Raw genomic sequence first — 16,305 nt, forward strand, 5'->3', positions numbered from 1 at the left:
TGAAAAGCAAAGATATTACTTTGCTAACAAAGGTCCATCTAGTCAAGGGTATGGTTTTTCCAGTGGTCATGTATAGATGTGAGAGTTGGACTGTGAAGAAAGCTGAGCACCGAAGAATTGATGCTTTTGAACTGTGGTGTTGGAGGAGACTCTTGAGAGTCCCTTGGACTGCAAGGAGATCCAGCCAGTCCATCCTAAAGGAGATCAGTCTTGGGTGTTCATTGGAAGGACTGATGCTGAAGCTGAAACTCCAATACTTTTGCCACCTGATGTGAAGAGTTGACTCATTGGAAAAGACTCTGATGCTGGGAGGGATTGGGGGCAGGAGGAGAAGGGGACGACAGAGGATGAGATGGCTGGATGGCATCACTGACTCGATGGACATGAGTCTGAGTGAATTCCGGGAGTTGGTGATGGACAGGGGGGCCTGGTGTGCTGCGATTCATGGGGTCACAAAGAGTCGGACATGACTGAGCGACTAAACTAAACTGAACTGAATCCTGAAGTGCACTAAATCCTTAATCATGTGCCAAGGACTATGAATTAATGGGCTAGATATTGTGATTTATTGGAATAGAAACATAATTAGAATAGCATTATAGTGTCAGATGTCATACTGGCATTACTTTTGCTTTTGAATGTTCCTCAACTTATAGTCCTGTCAGATTTCTCTTCTCTGCATAAGGAGTATTGTTTTGGTTGAAGTGAAATGGATGGGATTTCTAATATTCACCAGAATTCTGTTCTACTATAGAACTTGTTTTGAAAACAAGGATTGGTTTCAATTCAGTTGCTATATTAGAGGACAAATGTAAAGTTTGCCTTTACTTGGGCACGAGTCCCTGCACAGAAACTGCTAGGTGAACACAGAACCTGCACCGAACTGAACTCATCCACAATAGAAGACACAAAACTCACACACATGGATACCCCTCAAACATTACCGACCCCCTCAGCCACGTGGTGTGTTATGAATCCTCCTGTCCTCATATGCATGACAAAGTTCCCTTAGATTCAGACAACACCCCTTCCACTACTTCATAATCTACAACACTTCTGCAAGCAAGCTGTAGGCCTCTGTCAAGGGAAATAGCATGTTTATTGTAGAATTTATGTGCATCTTAACCATTTAATATTTATAAAACTATGCTTCCTCTTTTATTCAGTTTCAATTTTTATGTCATGTAAGAAGTTTTTGAATGTTGTCACCAACTGTATTTTTTATAAGCCCCATGGTTTTATTCATGCAGTTTGTATAATGTGATGATATTATATGAGTATGTGCCTTATTATGGGGCTTCCCAGGTAGTTTAGAGGTGAAGAATCTGCCTGCCAATACAGGAGATGCAGAAGACATGGGTTTGATCCCTGGGTTGGGAAGATCATTTGGAGGAGGAAATGGCAGTTCACTCCAGTATTTTCGCCTGGAAAATCCCATGGACAGAGGAGTCTGGCAGGCTACAGTCCACGAGGTCGCAAGAAGGTGGGCATGACTAAGTGACTGAGCACACATGGATGTGCCTTATAGCTAAATTATTTGTCACTTTAAGTATTTCAAGTTACTTAAATACTTATATATAGCTTGAAAAATTAATCTTTTAAAATATCATTTGTAATACTTTAAAAAATGTGTCCACACTTGATATCCGAACATTCGATATGCTTCTAGATGGAGGCTAACTGTATTCTTAAAAGTGCTTGAAAACGTTCAAAGAGGTTACATGGTATGTCTGTTGACCTTGTCAGACTGAGGCAAAGCTCCAACGTTATTTTTAGAAATCAGAGAAGGTAGACAGAACCTCTTTTCCTCCTTCTCAATCTCTCACAGTGTAAAAATAGCAATGCTTCTATGCTGTTGGCAGGAGAATAACTAAATAAGTAACCCATGTGCTATTATTTTGCTTAATGTCCCAATAGCACCTGAAATGAGCATTTTACCACATTTATGTATGTGTCTGTACTCATTTTCTGGGGAGACAATAGCCTCTCAATAGATTTTATACTTTTCAGTTTTTCAAATAGCTGAATGCTGTGTAGCTTCTGCCCCGTATTCATTTAGTTGAAGGAAATATGGACTCTGTCTGAACAATTCTCACTATTAAAAGTCTTTAAACTCAGATTTATTATCAGATAGGTTGTATTTTAGGTGTCTGGTTTCTACTGTGTTTTTTTAGAAGTATAATATAAGGAAATTTCTGATTGTATGTAGCTCATCTGCTTTACTATTCTATTAAACCATTCTATTAAACTGGGTTAGGTTTTAAAGGAAACACATTTGATTTCTATCCTGCCCATTTAGAAATAAATCCTGCCAAGACTTTAGGACAAATACAGACATGTAAAAGAAACCAACCCATGATGAAGAAAAGTAGAATAACATCAGATATAAGATACCATATAATTTATCCTGTGATAATAAAATAGATACTAATTTGTGTTTGGCCTTGAAAACAAATCTATATTTTGAATCTAGATTTTGATGCCAAAATATAAAAAAAACAGAGGCCAGGGTATGAACAAAGAGGAAACTAAACTCGTTGTTGTTAACCTAAGATTATTTGGAGGAAGATCTTTTACAGTCTGTACACTCCAGGAAAAGGCAGCATGGTCATTCATTTATTTGAATTGATCAGTTTATGAATTACCTAAAATTGCGTGGAGCTTTTAGTGTGCACACATGACTCTGCTCTTTTTTAGGAGAGTATAAACAGCTTTCATCCTATTTTCAAAAGAGCCCATACCTCCAACAGTATTAACCACCTCTGGTATTTATAAGATGTTGATGCAACATAAAGTCATCACAAAGTTTTGCTAGTTCTCTTAACTATTGCTGACTCTGCTAGTACACAGTAATTTCCTTGTACTTATCACCGTGAGATTTGTTGTCACAAATGAGTTGGCAAAGTAATGTCTCTGCTTTTTAATATGCTATCTAGGTTGATCATGACTTTCCTTCCAAGGAGTAAGTGTCTTTTAATTTCATGGCTGCAGTCACCATCTGCAGTGATTTTGGAGCCCAGAAAAATAAAGTCTGACACCGTTTCCACTGTTTCCCCATTTATTTGCCATGAAGTGATGGGACCAGATGCCCTGATCTTCATTTTCTGAATGTTGAGCTTTAAGCCAACTTTTTCACTCTCCTCTTTCACTTTCATCAAGAGGCTCTTTAGTTCCTCTTCACTTTCTGCTATAAGAGTGGTGTCATCTGCATATCTGAGGTTATTGATATTTCTCCCGGCAATCTTGATTCCAGCTTGTGCTTCTTCCATCCCAGTGTTTCTCATGATGGACTCTGCATATAAGTTAAATAAGCAGGGTGACAATATACAGCCTTGACGTACTCCTTTTCCTATTTGGAACCAGTCTGTTGTTCCATGTCCAGTTCTAACTGTTGCTTCCTGACCTGCATACAGGTTTCTCAAGAGGCAGGTCAGGTGGTCTGGTATTCCCATCTCTTTCAGAATTTTCCACAATTTATTGTGATCCACAGTCAAAGGCTTTGGCATAGTCAATAAAGCAGAAATAGATGTTTTTCTGGAACTCTCTTGCTTTTTCGATGATCCAGCGGATGTTGCCAATTTGATCTCTGGTTCTTCTGCCTTTTCTAAAACCAGCTTGAACATCTGGAAGTTCATGGTTCATGTATTGCTGAAGCCTGGCTTGGAGAATTTTGAGCATTATTTTAGTAGCATGTGAGATGAGTGCAATTGTGCGGTAGTTTGAGCATTCTTTAGCATTGCCTTTCTTTGGGATTGGAATGAAAACTGACCTTTTCCAGTCCTGTGGCCACTTCTGAGTTTTCCAAATTTGCTGGCATATTGTGTGCGAGAAGTTAATAAAGTAATAAAGTCCTCAATGTGAGTATCTGTAGCTTAGTCCTGTCTGGAATTCTAGGTTATTTGAAAATGGCCTGGCACACATGCTTCAGATTTATCCCACCTAAGAGGTGAAGGAACTTTCTATAAGACCCATTAATCACTGTTTGAGGGATGTTGCCAGGGATGTTAATTTCCTAGAACTCCTAGCCTGCCTTTCACATCAGCAGAATAGGTACAGATTGTGAGGAAAAACCCTTTAGACAGAGACAAACAGATGCTTACCGGAACATTCAGAAAGGCATGTACTGAAATGGCTGAGTCAGGGCTCTGCTACAGCAGTCTTTAGAGGTTATGTATTCTAAGAATGTCAGATTCAAATATTAGAACATTATTTTTCAAACATGCTTAATACTTAAGTGAAATTACCTGTCTTTCAAGACATGATAAAGACACATTTTCTTACTAACAAGACTAACATCAGCTCTGTTGCTAGCATGAAGGCATGCTATTAGTCACTGGAAATAGAGTAAGAAAAACAACATGCCATGAAGCAGCATAGATACCAGAGGAACAATTATATATGGCTAGAAAAATAGTCAGTGTGGAAAGCACTGACTTTGTGTGTGCATTTTGGATGAGTTTATGTGTATGAATGATATATATTTATGATGTTACCTTCCAAAGTAGTTGTACCTGACAATTTCCATCTATATCAGAAATTTCCTCTCTTTCTTCACTGGCAAACTCTCTGAAAGATGTTTTTCTCAGACATTCAGCTGGCCTATATGCAACTTGTTAAAACTTTTCCATATCCTTATTAAATGAGATTTCATCTTCTGTCCAATATATGAATAACCATTAGTACAAATCAACTGGTTTATTTACTGATGATAAACAATTCTCTCAAATTAATTTTATCATTTAAATGATTTTCCTAGGTCTTTTTGCTTGTTCCATGAAGCAAAGCATCGAAAGAAATATAAATTGAAATAAGATAAAGATATTTGTGCTTGGCCAACTTGAATAACAAACTCTAGTAATAATGTAATTGAAAATTTCAGAAGAAATGGCTTCAAGAATGGGAAACTGAATAAGATAGCTAAGAACACATGATGAGAAAATATTAACCATCAAAGTACTACTTATGGAAATATTCAATCTGTGCATTAATGTCGGCAGGTGTGTTTAAGTGATAAGCATTTAGATATCTATAACAAGAAACCTAATTTTCTCAAGAACAATATATTTTACTTTTAATATCAAAGTGAACATTAAACATATAGTTAAATTTTAATATGAAACTCAAAAACTGATTTTTTTTAAATTTTATTTTATTTTTAAACTTTACATAATTGTATTAGTTTTGCCAAATATCAAAATGAATCTGCCACAGGTATACATTTACACACACATCTACACAAATAAAAAATTATCAGACAGAATGTCTCAAAGTTCAAGAAGTATGATCATTGACACTCTGAAAACCAAAATCATTTTACTGACATAAAACATGAGTCCAAGTAATGGATCCTGGACCTTGAGAATGAGAAATGAGCTCTAAAAGTCACGTACGTAGGGTCACATTCCAGTCACCACTCGACAGCTCTAATGAATTTTGCATTTCTCTGGGCAGAAACAAATACTTCTTACATAGTGAACCATGCTAATTGCAGTTTGAGAATAAGTTATGACATGGTAGGTTATGCTGCTGCTGCTAAGTCACTTCAGTCATGTCTGACTCTGTCTGACCCCATAGATGGCAGCCCACCAGGCTCCTCTATCCCTGGGATTCTCCAGGTGAGAATACTGGAGTGGGTTGCCATTTCCTTCTCCTGGTAGGTTATATTGTGTTCTAAATACTCAAAGTAGTCTTAGGTCCTGTGGTTTGACATTTTGCACCAAAAGATTGGAAAACATCTCCTGTCCCAGTCTATACTTAAGGTGCAGCATGCACAAATTCCTGTGCCCAGAGCCGGCCAGAAGCAGAAAGTAAGAAATGAAGAAGTCTGTCCTCCCTTAATTCCCAGTTCTGTGCCTCTCTCACTCCCTCTATTTTGTATTATTGTATGTTTTCCCCAATATAAACATAATTTGTGTTCATTATATAAACTTTTTAAAATATAAAAATATATCATGAAAACACAATCAAAATTAACCACAAGCTAGACATCCCCACAATCAGTGTTAATATTTTAGGCTATACCTTCATATTGTACTTTTTCTGCACAATTTTGTGATTAGAAATATATCTTTGTGTGCCTAAATATTGCATGTATTGAATTACTTCCACAGGATAAATTCTCAGAAAAATGATTATCCATGGAAAGGGTATGTATACGGAGTGACATTTTAGTGGTAGATTTTGTCTTTTGGCAAATACGTGGCAGCCTCCTTCACCAAAGCAAACGTTCCAGTCCTACTTATATGAGTAATACAGAAAGTCTCCATTTCATGAACACATCCTACTATCCCTTTTATTTTACTCTTTATATGAGTAATTTAATAATTTTTATCATGAATTTTATGTTCACTGAAGTATTTTGATTTTCTTATTTGTCTGATTGTTGCATGGGAGTTATGACTCAGGGGCTTAAAGTTTGGCTGAAAGAACTTAAATTACTTAAAAAGAACTTAAGTTCTTTTTAGAACTAAAAAAGAACTTAAAAAGAATTTAAATTAACACATTAGAATTTACTGACCTTGGTTTTTCATGATGGGCGAATCAGTCAGTTAATGACTAAAAGGTACTTTTGACATATAGAGAAATCTTTTTAGAGTATAGACATAAATATGCCAGCAATGAATTATGATTATAGTCAAAGCTAAGTTTAATCTTTTTTATCTTGATCTTTAAGGTTCTACTCAATGTGGTCCCTGTTTCCATTTCTATATCTGTCTTTAGGATTTTTCATTACGTTATAAAATATGATGTTTGAGAGAATATGGGCTTTATTCTCTGATTTCAACATCTCACCAGAATACATTTGCTCTGCATCTTGTCAATTACTTATTTTTGTCAAAACTCTAATAATACTTCACTGAGTTCTTATAATAGTTCAATAACAATTAGGTATTTCGTGTGAAATATGCAGCAAGGTGACCAGCACTAAAGAACACACTCAGGAATATTATTTTCCTTCTCTTTTCTTCGATATGATGTGCACTTCAGCCAAAGTGAAATTGTATGGCTTCTGTGCTTTTTCCAACCTGCCTCCCCACAGAATTTGCTCATGCAGTTCTCTCTGCTTTGCAGGGTACTGTACCTGTTTTCATAATTGAGAACTTCCTACCTAAGGGTTTCAAATCAAAACATCTTCATAAGATATTTGCTCACCTTGCCTCTATTAAAAACTAATGTAATTTTTCTGAAATGCCAACACAATGCTTTATCTGTACCTCCCTTGTGGCCATTATTTCTTCTTTCCTTCCATTATAATTATATAAATACACAGAATGACAAGCTATAGATTGTTTTAAATCATGAGTTTTAGAGTACGAGAGGTATGGCTTTATTCCATTCTGTTACTAATTTATTGCATGTCTATGAAAGGAGTTTTCAACCTCATGCCTCAGTTCAGTTCAGCATGCCTCAGTTACCTCTTTAAAATAGTAAACATTTGTGAGATTCATGTGAGTGTATCTTGATACAGTAAATCTAAATAACAGTGATTATGATGGTGATGAGCTTTGTGAGAACAAGTTCTGTTTAATGCAACTTGGAAACATCTGCAGAAGTGAATAATATGTATGTATGTGTCAAACACAATAATAGGAACCAGGTAGCACGATGCTGTCCTGCTGCCCTGGGCTCTGCTGTGTTCTCTCGGACCTTGGTAACATCATGGCCTTTGATATGTTTTCTTTTGCCAGTGTGTTAAGAGTTGTTACATATTTCCTGTAGCTGTTTGAAAAAAATAATTATCACAGTGTCATCATGCTCTACACCCTTACTCCTCCCCCGTGTTTTATGTTTTTGACACATTAAGATATTTTTGTGTATCCCTTAGCTACTGGCTACAGCCAGAATTGTAGCTACAGCATGGGCCAGGGTTTCTCCTGGGACATGCTGAGACCTTTATTTTGGTGGGAATTCTGGAACCAGAGGGGCTAGAGCTGGAATCTAGTGTATGTTGGAACCCCTCCTGGGGCATACTTAAGGCTGCTGCCTTGGCAGAGGGCTTGGAGCTGGAGCTGGGTGCGGGCTGGTGGGTGTTCTGGGTCAGCCTTGGCAGGCAGGCTGACAACTTTCCAGACACTTTTCTATCTGCTGCTTCTGTGCTGTCATTCAAGCAAGTCAGTTCGTAGGTGCATGAGTGCTAAGTCCTTCCGGTCGTGTCTGACACTGTGGAGCCCCATGGTGTAGCTTTCCAGGCTCCTCTGTCCATGGGATTCTCCAGGCAAGAATACTGGAGTGGGTTGCCATGCCCTCCTCCAGGGATCTTCCCGACCCAGGGATCCAACCCGCGTTTCTTTACCACTAGCGCCACCTGGGAAGCGCAAGTATACATGCATCATTTAAGAAAGGAGTCTTGTTTTACTATAGCCTTCTGATTTTCCTGGTCATAGGCTCCACGCGTTTTCAAAACCAGTTAAATGGTTCATTTTCCAAGTGCCAATCTCCAGCGCTGGGGTGCTCAAAGTGGGATTCAAATTCCTCACTTTTTAGGGAGGCTTTCTAGGTTTTGAAATATCCTTCCTCTTTTGGGTTACCCACTGAAGGTTGGGTTCTTTTTTTCCCCTCCTACGATCTCAGTGTGATTTTCTCTGTATCCTTTACCGTAGAAGAGCTGTTCTGCTAGTCTTCAGGACATTCTCAGGGAGAGTTGATCTATATGTAGCTGTAGTTTGGGTGTGTCTGTGGGAGGAGGTGAGCTCAGGTCTTCCTACTCTGCCATCTTGAGCCCGCCTCGTTGAAAATGCCTTTGAATACATCTCTGGGTTTTGTTCTTACAGATGCTATTGTTTAGAAATAATTCAGTCTGAGAAAGCAGAACCACATGGACACTTTGAGTCAAATTCCTCTTTTTCTACCCTCACCCATGCTTTATTCTTCTATGTTCTTCATGAAATTGTTTCTCCTCCTGCTCTCAAACTAGAGAGCTGATTATGTCTATATTCATGTGTTTTATTTAGCCTGGATATTGTCTTGTGATCAGCACACTCCAATGATAACTGGAAAGAGGGATGGTAGAAAAACGCTTAAACCCAGTGATCCCACTGTTCTTCATTACCTAAATATATTTTTAATAAGGAAAATAAAATGAATTTGACTACTATTCTCTGTAATAGAGTGCTTATGCTCGGTCGCTCAGTCATGTCCAACTCTTTTTAACCCCATGGACTGAGAGCTGCACTCCTCTGTCCATGGGGCTTCTCCAGGCAAGAATACTGTGAATGGGTTGCCATGCCCTCCTCCAAGGGATCTTCCTAACCCAGGGATCGAACCCTGGTCTCCCTCATTGCAGGTGGATTCCTTACCATCTAAGTAACCAGGGAAGCCCAATAGAGTGGTGGTAGGTAACAAGATTATCTTTTCTCTTGTACCGGTAAATGATCGTATGTACACTGATTAATTTTTTAATGATTTTATTTATTTTTGGCTGCACTGAGTCTTCATTGCTGCATGTGGGCTTTCTCTAGTGCGTGAGTGGGGACTGCTCTCTAGTTGCAGTGTGCTGGCTTCTCATTGCAGTGGATTTACACGCAGGCTTCCGTAGTTGCAGCTCCTGGGCTCTAGAGCACAGGCTCAATAGCTGTGGCACATAGGCTTACTTGCTCCTCGGCATGTGGGATCATCCTTTATCAGGGATCAAACCCATGTGCCTACCTTGGCAGGTGGATTCTTTACCACTGAGCCAGCAGGGAAGCCCTGCACTGATTTATATTTAAGAATGTTCTTGGTACCTAAGGGAAACAAGCTGTAATTATATGAATGGGTTTGTTAAAACAGAACTGCCTTGGGCGAGTTAACAGTTTCTTCGTAAGTTCCTGAATGTCAACATTTCTAAAATAAGAAATGAGAAAATGTCTGCACGGGATGCTAAGGCTTCTTCTGGCCCTAGATTAATTGACCCTCCCTTTAATGCTTTGAGGGATGACTAATAAGCAACATGTTTAAGCCAGAAATTTAAAACATTTCTCTTTTACCAGTCTAAAAAGGAGAAAAAAAAAATAATGAGCTGTTAGGGTAGAGTCCTTGCAGTCTCTGACACATGTTAAATTTCTCCTGAAACTTGATATTAGTTTTACTATGAGACTTTAAGATTTTTACTAAGGTTGGGGATTAGAAGAGAAGAGGTCAGTCATTCTTGCTGCTTTTGTGTTAAGTGACAGAAAATCATCCCATAGGTAAGAAGCTATAGATACTTTTTATTATTTTTCACTGCAGTGAGTAATTATCATTGACAAAAGGCTAGCAAGGGCACTGATTTGACAAGCACTCCTGTTTCCAAAACCAGTAGAGATTTAATAATTAAAAAAAAGGTTTATATAATTTACATATGAGCAAAGGAACCATATTTTACTATAAAAAATGTTACAAACTTCCAAGTCAGGTAAGTGTGGCTTTGCTCTGAGTTCTTGAGTACTAGGTACTGGAAGTTGGAACACTTTCAAAGATCATCTAGAATTCCTAATTATTATTCATGAATCTTTGCTAGAGCTACTCCTACTCCAATTAATGACTGTTTTAACATATATTTGGGCATCTTTTGAGGTGTAGGGAGCCACAAACCAAAGCATCTAATTCCATTTTGGGTAAATTTTACAGTTATGTTTGTCAAGATATTTATAGGTATACTTTAGGAGTTGGGTATCCTCTTTTTTACCTTGCTGACATCTATAAGGATTATTTAAGTTTGCTTTATAAGGGGATGTATTTTATTAATAGTAGTGAGTATTGTTGTCAGTATCAGAAGTAACCAGTGAGTGTTAGTGTTCTAACACAGACACATATTTATGGATTTGTTGTCATGTAATGATCAACAGCACCCTTGCAGAAGCCATTAAAAACTTGTAATTATATAGAACACAAGCCGTGGGCTGGATGAATCAAGGGTCCTTTTATTCCACCCACATCAGCTACTGTGGAAATTTTGGACATTTACTGGTATCTTTTTCTTCTTCATTAGTCTCTTTCAGTTTTTCAAGAAGATAATTTATTTACTTTCCCTTCAATATAAAAGATCGGTTATTTTGCAAAATATGTGGTCTATACAACTCAGTTGTTTTTGATCTGTAAGCAACTTTCTCATGACTACTTATTTCTGAATGAAATAAGTAAGTACTTATGAATCTTATTTCTGACTTGATTTCAGTCATTTATTCTATGGATTATTAATATAAAGGGAACAGTAATAATTCTGAGCATACTTTATACTAAGTTTCCTGCTAGTCATTCCATATATTACTCCACAACGATGCAGTGAGGGAGTCATTTTTCATACCTTTTATAGATCAGGGAAAAGAAGCCAAGTGGCTTTAAATAAGTCGACTCAGGGTGATATAGTCAATAAGTAACATATCTGACATTTGAAGCAAAGACTGACCTCAGAGCCCATCCTTTCCACTATAGCCTCCTGCCCTCAGATTATACATGCAAAAATGAGGAGTTTAGAAACTAGTATCGTGATCCTTGAATATGTTGGAATTGTGATGGACTCCATAAATTCCCTTCTCTCCTCCCTACCTAGGTTTTAAACCAGTTGATAAATAGAGCACTAGAGACTGACAGATGGCTATCAAAAGGTCAGCTGTATAACTGATGAAAGCTGGGAGAATGGAACTTTGATGTGTGGCCAAATGAGCTAGGTCAGTTTCCTCTTCTTCCGAATTTTAGACCCTCCCATCAAGCAACTGACGTAAGTATAAACCTCAGACAACTTCCGTAGTGTCTGACCCCATATTACATGGCAGAAGATAGGGGAACAAACCAAAATAGATAAAAAATTTGTTGAACTAAGCATTCCTTGCTCCTTTTCTTCCAAACTTGCAAATCGTATAGCCCAGATAAACTAGGAGCGTTATTTTGTTGAAGTCCCTCCACATTGGACTTCTGTATATGTAATTTTATAATTCATATAGTATTAACAAACACAGGAAACAATGAAAAGGAGTACTTAGCTCCTTCTTGTCATGAATTCAAAATATTTTTCTTTAAAAAGTTCATATTTATAATTGACAACAATAAAAATAAAGACTATTAGTATTTTATTACCAAGAGTAAGGTAATAGGTTTATAAAACACTTACATAATTTGATGTGCAAAAATTGAAATTAGAAAGGAAAGTGAATTGAGAAACTAGTAATAGAACGGGAAATCAAAAGAATTATTAGGATTGAAAAAAGTTGAAATGACAGCAGCATTTTTAAAAGAATGTAGGGTACTGAAAGCAGAGAGACATAATAAACAGCATAATTAAATTATAAATGTCCTTATCATTATAAAGATAACTGAGTGCTGTATTAGTCATGAGTAAGCTCTGTAAGCATGTGTGCAGTGATGTGCTTTGAATTCTTAAAGATGCATTTACAGAGGAATATGGAAAGAGCGTTTTCTAAAACAGATGTGTTTTTGTATCTGCAATACCAAGCAAGATTATTTCAGGACTTGTTGTCATTTTTAATTATAAAAATTTGATATTTTACTGAGTGAAATGGGATTTCATTGAATGAAGGGTTTTAGGAAAAGAACTCATCTTCCTCATATCTGCTCACTCTCAATTCCAAACCTACCCCCATGCTCAGTCACTGCAATAGTAGAGAGACCAATTAGAAGCCTTGCCAGCTGTGGAGATCTGAGAAGTCATAGTTAGATTCTGGATATATTTTGAAAGTGGACTGAATGTGGGTAATGAGAAAAAGGGGTCAAGATTTTGGTCTCCAAGATTTCCCCATCATCTGATATGGGAAAATGGTGAGGGAATTTGATCTGTTAGCAAATGTCAGAAGGTTCATTTGAGAATATTGGTTCAGTTTGAACATGATTCTTTTAGACCAAGTGGAAATATAAAGAAGACAGATATGTAATATAAATGCCTGGAGTTAGGGAGAAATATCTGGCCTGGAGATCTGATCTAGTGGTATCAGATGTGGATAAGGTTTAAAACCATGAGGAATCATGAGGTCACCAAGGGAAGGTGATAAAGATAAAAAAGAGAAGAATCCAAAGATTGAGTCATTGGGCTTTCCAAAGTAGACAGGTCAAGAGATGGGAGGACTGAGAAGGAGCGTCTAGTGAAGTTGGAGAAGAGCCACGGAAGTGTTGTGCACTGGAGGCCGAGTGAGGAAAGTGTATTGAGGAGGAAGTTGCAAGCAATTGTGTCAAAAGTCCTTGATAGACCAAATAAGATGAAGACTAGGAATTGACTACTGACTTTGGCATTGAAGAGCCATTGGTGACTCTGATAGTCTTAGTGGAGGTATGGAACAGCAAGCAACAACAACAAAACCTATTGTGGAAGATTCAAGAAGAGTTAGAAACAATAACTACCAACCCTAATTTTGTGGAATTTTGCAATGAAAGGAAACAATTAAATATGGAAAAAACCACCAGGAAAACAGGCATCAAGAGGTTGCTTCCCCTCCCCCCAATTTTTAGGGATTAAAAGAGTATGCTTGTATGGCGATGGGAGTTATCAACTAGGGGTGAGGTGGGGTGTGGAGAGAGGCTGGCTTTGACTCAGTAAGGAGAGCATGGGAAAGTTATTGGTCTGAAGTAGGTGACAGTAATGGAAACTATTGCATAAGTAAAGGAGATAGGCTTTCGTGGGAATGCAGTTAGTTTGTCTTGAGTATCAGGCAGCACGTCAGAATACATGGGTACAGATGCCAGGGGGTGGATGGGAGCTGTGGAAGTTTTCTTCAGTCTTCTCAGGGAATAGGAAGCAAAACCATCAGCTGAGAGTGAGCACTGGGGAGAAGGTGTTGGAAGACAGAATTTAAAGTGAAGGAATAAAATACGAAATAGTCTTCTAGGAGAGTGAAAATATATTTTGACTGCTGGTCAGCATTAAGGACCCGTTTGAGGCTACTGTTACAAACTTTAGGGCGATCAGCCTACAGGTTGACACATTTTTAACTCCAGTTGTGTTTTAAACTGTCCAGTCTATGCCTGGAGTTGGTGTGATATGAACATGCACACATACACACACAAATCGTATTTAAAAATAAATTGTGTCTCCTCTATTCTAGTCAAAAGAATATTTTTAATAACATTCATCTCAGCTCTATCTGAGATGGTATTTTTAAACATAGCAATACAAAGGCTTTGATACCATGTTTCCAAAACAGTTGCTAATATTTTTCTTTCTTTTGTCTTTTTCCCTCTAGGCATTGAATATGATTTTAAAACAAAAAATAAAATACAAAGAACACTATACCCCAGTCAACATAACTGACACGTAAGAATTGAAATTTATTTAGAGATCAGTTCCATTCCCCTCATTACAGATGGGGAAACTAAAGCCCAGTGAGAGGGATTGGCCCAGAGGGCTTACGATTCCATACAACTCTACCCACAGAATTTCATCAAACTTTACCTTATTTGTTTTCTTTAGTGCCATCTCACAGACCAGAATCTGCCTTTTGTAATGATATGGGCAGGGAATATTACAGGCTTGGATTTTGTTAGTTACAGAGGACAAGCTAGTAGGCACTTTCATTATCAATATTCTTCTACAGAACAGGTGTGTAGAAAAAAGGTCTATGCTAATTCCCAGCAGATGCTCAACCTCTCTTCTCCTACATATGCAACAGCTCAGCTGAAGCAAAAGTAAACTATCCCTGCATAATATCCCTCATATTATTTTTAGGAAAATGGCATTACTGTTGCCTAGTTACCTCTTTAAGTTCTTAATTGTCTCTTCATAATGCAAGTATCATAAGCTATAGCAACCTCATGGGAAATCCAGAATCACAGGTGATTATCACTTTCATTAACTTTCTCATTTCCATTTGGAGTTAAAGTCTAGGTACCTGAATTCTTGTCCTATTTCTGCCATAGATTTGTAACATTGGTTAAGTACCAAACTTTGGGTCACTCATTTTTTTAACATATTAATTGAATAAGGTGAGCTTGATCAGTGGTTAAAGTATTTTTAAAGTAGCAGCATTCTGGTTGTGTGAGAAATGAAAATGACTTTAAAAAAATTTTTTGAATCAGAGATATGATGGCCCAGAAAGAAACCCTTCTCAGGTTTCTTTCAGACAGCTGCACAGAACTCAAGTTCTCCAAGAATCATGATTTAAAACCGTTAGAGGATCTAGTGTCTCTTATGGTTCCCTAATTTTATAAACATACGATGTTAGGCTACGTGTGTTTGTGTGTGTGATGAAAGGTTCAGGCAAGAGATGCCCCTTTAGTTTGCCAAGACCCTTATATATACCCTAGACCAGCGGTCCCCAACCTTTTTGGCACCAGGGACCGGTTTCATGGAAGGCAGTTTATCCATGTGGAGGGGGATAGTTTGGGGATGATTTAAGCACATTACATTTATTGTGCAATTTATTGCTACTATTATTACATCAGCTCTACTTCAGATTATCAGGCCGTTAGATCCTGGAGGTTGGAGACCCATGCCTTAGACCAGAGACTGCTTTATTTTTCCCCTCATTGATGTAGTCTCAAAGGCAAAGAAGGCAGCTCTGAGTGAGATTGATGGAGACCTTTGGCTTCTCATCTCATTTTTAAGTTTCATAATATAGATAAACCTATATTTGTTAAAAGAATATTCATGGTTAAAAGTGGTAGAGAGTGATTAATGCCACTAATTGCAAGGAGGGGGAGAAACTGGTGATTCAACCCTGCTAAGCTTAGGTACTGGGCAGAGGCCGTGAAGGCACCTGCCAAGATCCAGCCAGTCTGCCAGTTATCATATGGTATCTGTCTCACATGATTCTTTATCTGTGAACTGGATCTTACCCTGATACTTGGAGGAGTGAGGATAAAGGCTCCTTCATACAGAAGAGGTTAAGGAGTAGAACTTTTACCTCCCTATGTTTCATAAAGTTTTGTACTAACTTTCCACATGGCACATATCTATATTTATCTCCCACAAATGTACTTTTTTTTTTTTAAAGAAAATCTTTTTCATTTCAATCTAATGTTGAAATTTAATGCTTTACCTATAACATACTATGTACCCCATCAGTTCAGTTCAGCCGCTCAGTCGTGTCCGACTCTTTGCAACTCCATGAATCGCAGCACGTCAGGCCTCCCTGACCATCACCAACTCCCGGAGTTCACTCAGACTCATGTCCATCTAGTCGGTGATGCCATCCAGCCATCTCATCCCTTTTCCTCCTGCCCCAATCCCTCCCAGCATCGGAATCTTTTCCAATGAGTCAACTCTTCGCATGAGGTGGCCAAAGTACTAGAGCTTCAGCTTTAGCATCATTCCCTCCAAAGAACACCCAGGGCTGATCTCCTTCAGAATGGACTGGTTGGATCTCCTTGCAGTCCAAGGGACTCTCAGGAGTCTTATCCAAT

General features: G+C 38.0%; 1 protein-coding gene across 4 annotated transcripts in view; it reads left to right on the forward strand.

Annotated features, from left to right (window-relative positions):
• The window catches only part of ANO3 (anoctamin 3), a 446,396-nt gene that overhangs the window by 108,937 nt on the left and 321,154 nt on the right, over nucleotides 1-16,305 (forward strand). The window contains exon 1 of one of the 4 annotated variants that reach the window (XM_061380968.1): nucleotides 14,684-14,736. The exons of the other annotated variants lie outside the window; for them this stretch is intronic. The gene's annotated coding sequence lies outside the window, so the exon portion shown is untranslated. Of the gene's footprint in view, nucleotides 1-14,683; nucleotides 14,737-16,305 lie in introns of those variants that run through there. 4 annotated transcript variants of the gene reach the window in all.

The sequence above is a fragment of the Bos javanicus genome, chromosome 15 (genome assembly GCF_032452875.1).
Source record: "Bos javanicus breed banteng chromosome 15, ARS-OSU_banteng_1.0, whole genome shotgun sequence".
In the NCBI taxonomy this organism is placed as follows: Eukaryota; Metazoa; Chordata; class Mammalia; order Artiodactyla; family Bovidae; genus Bos; species Bos javanicus.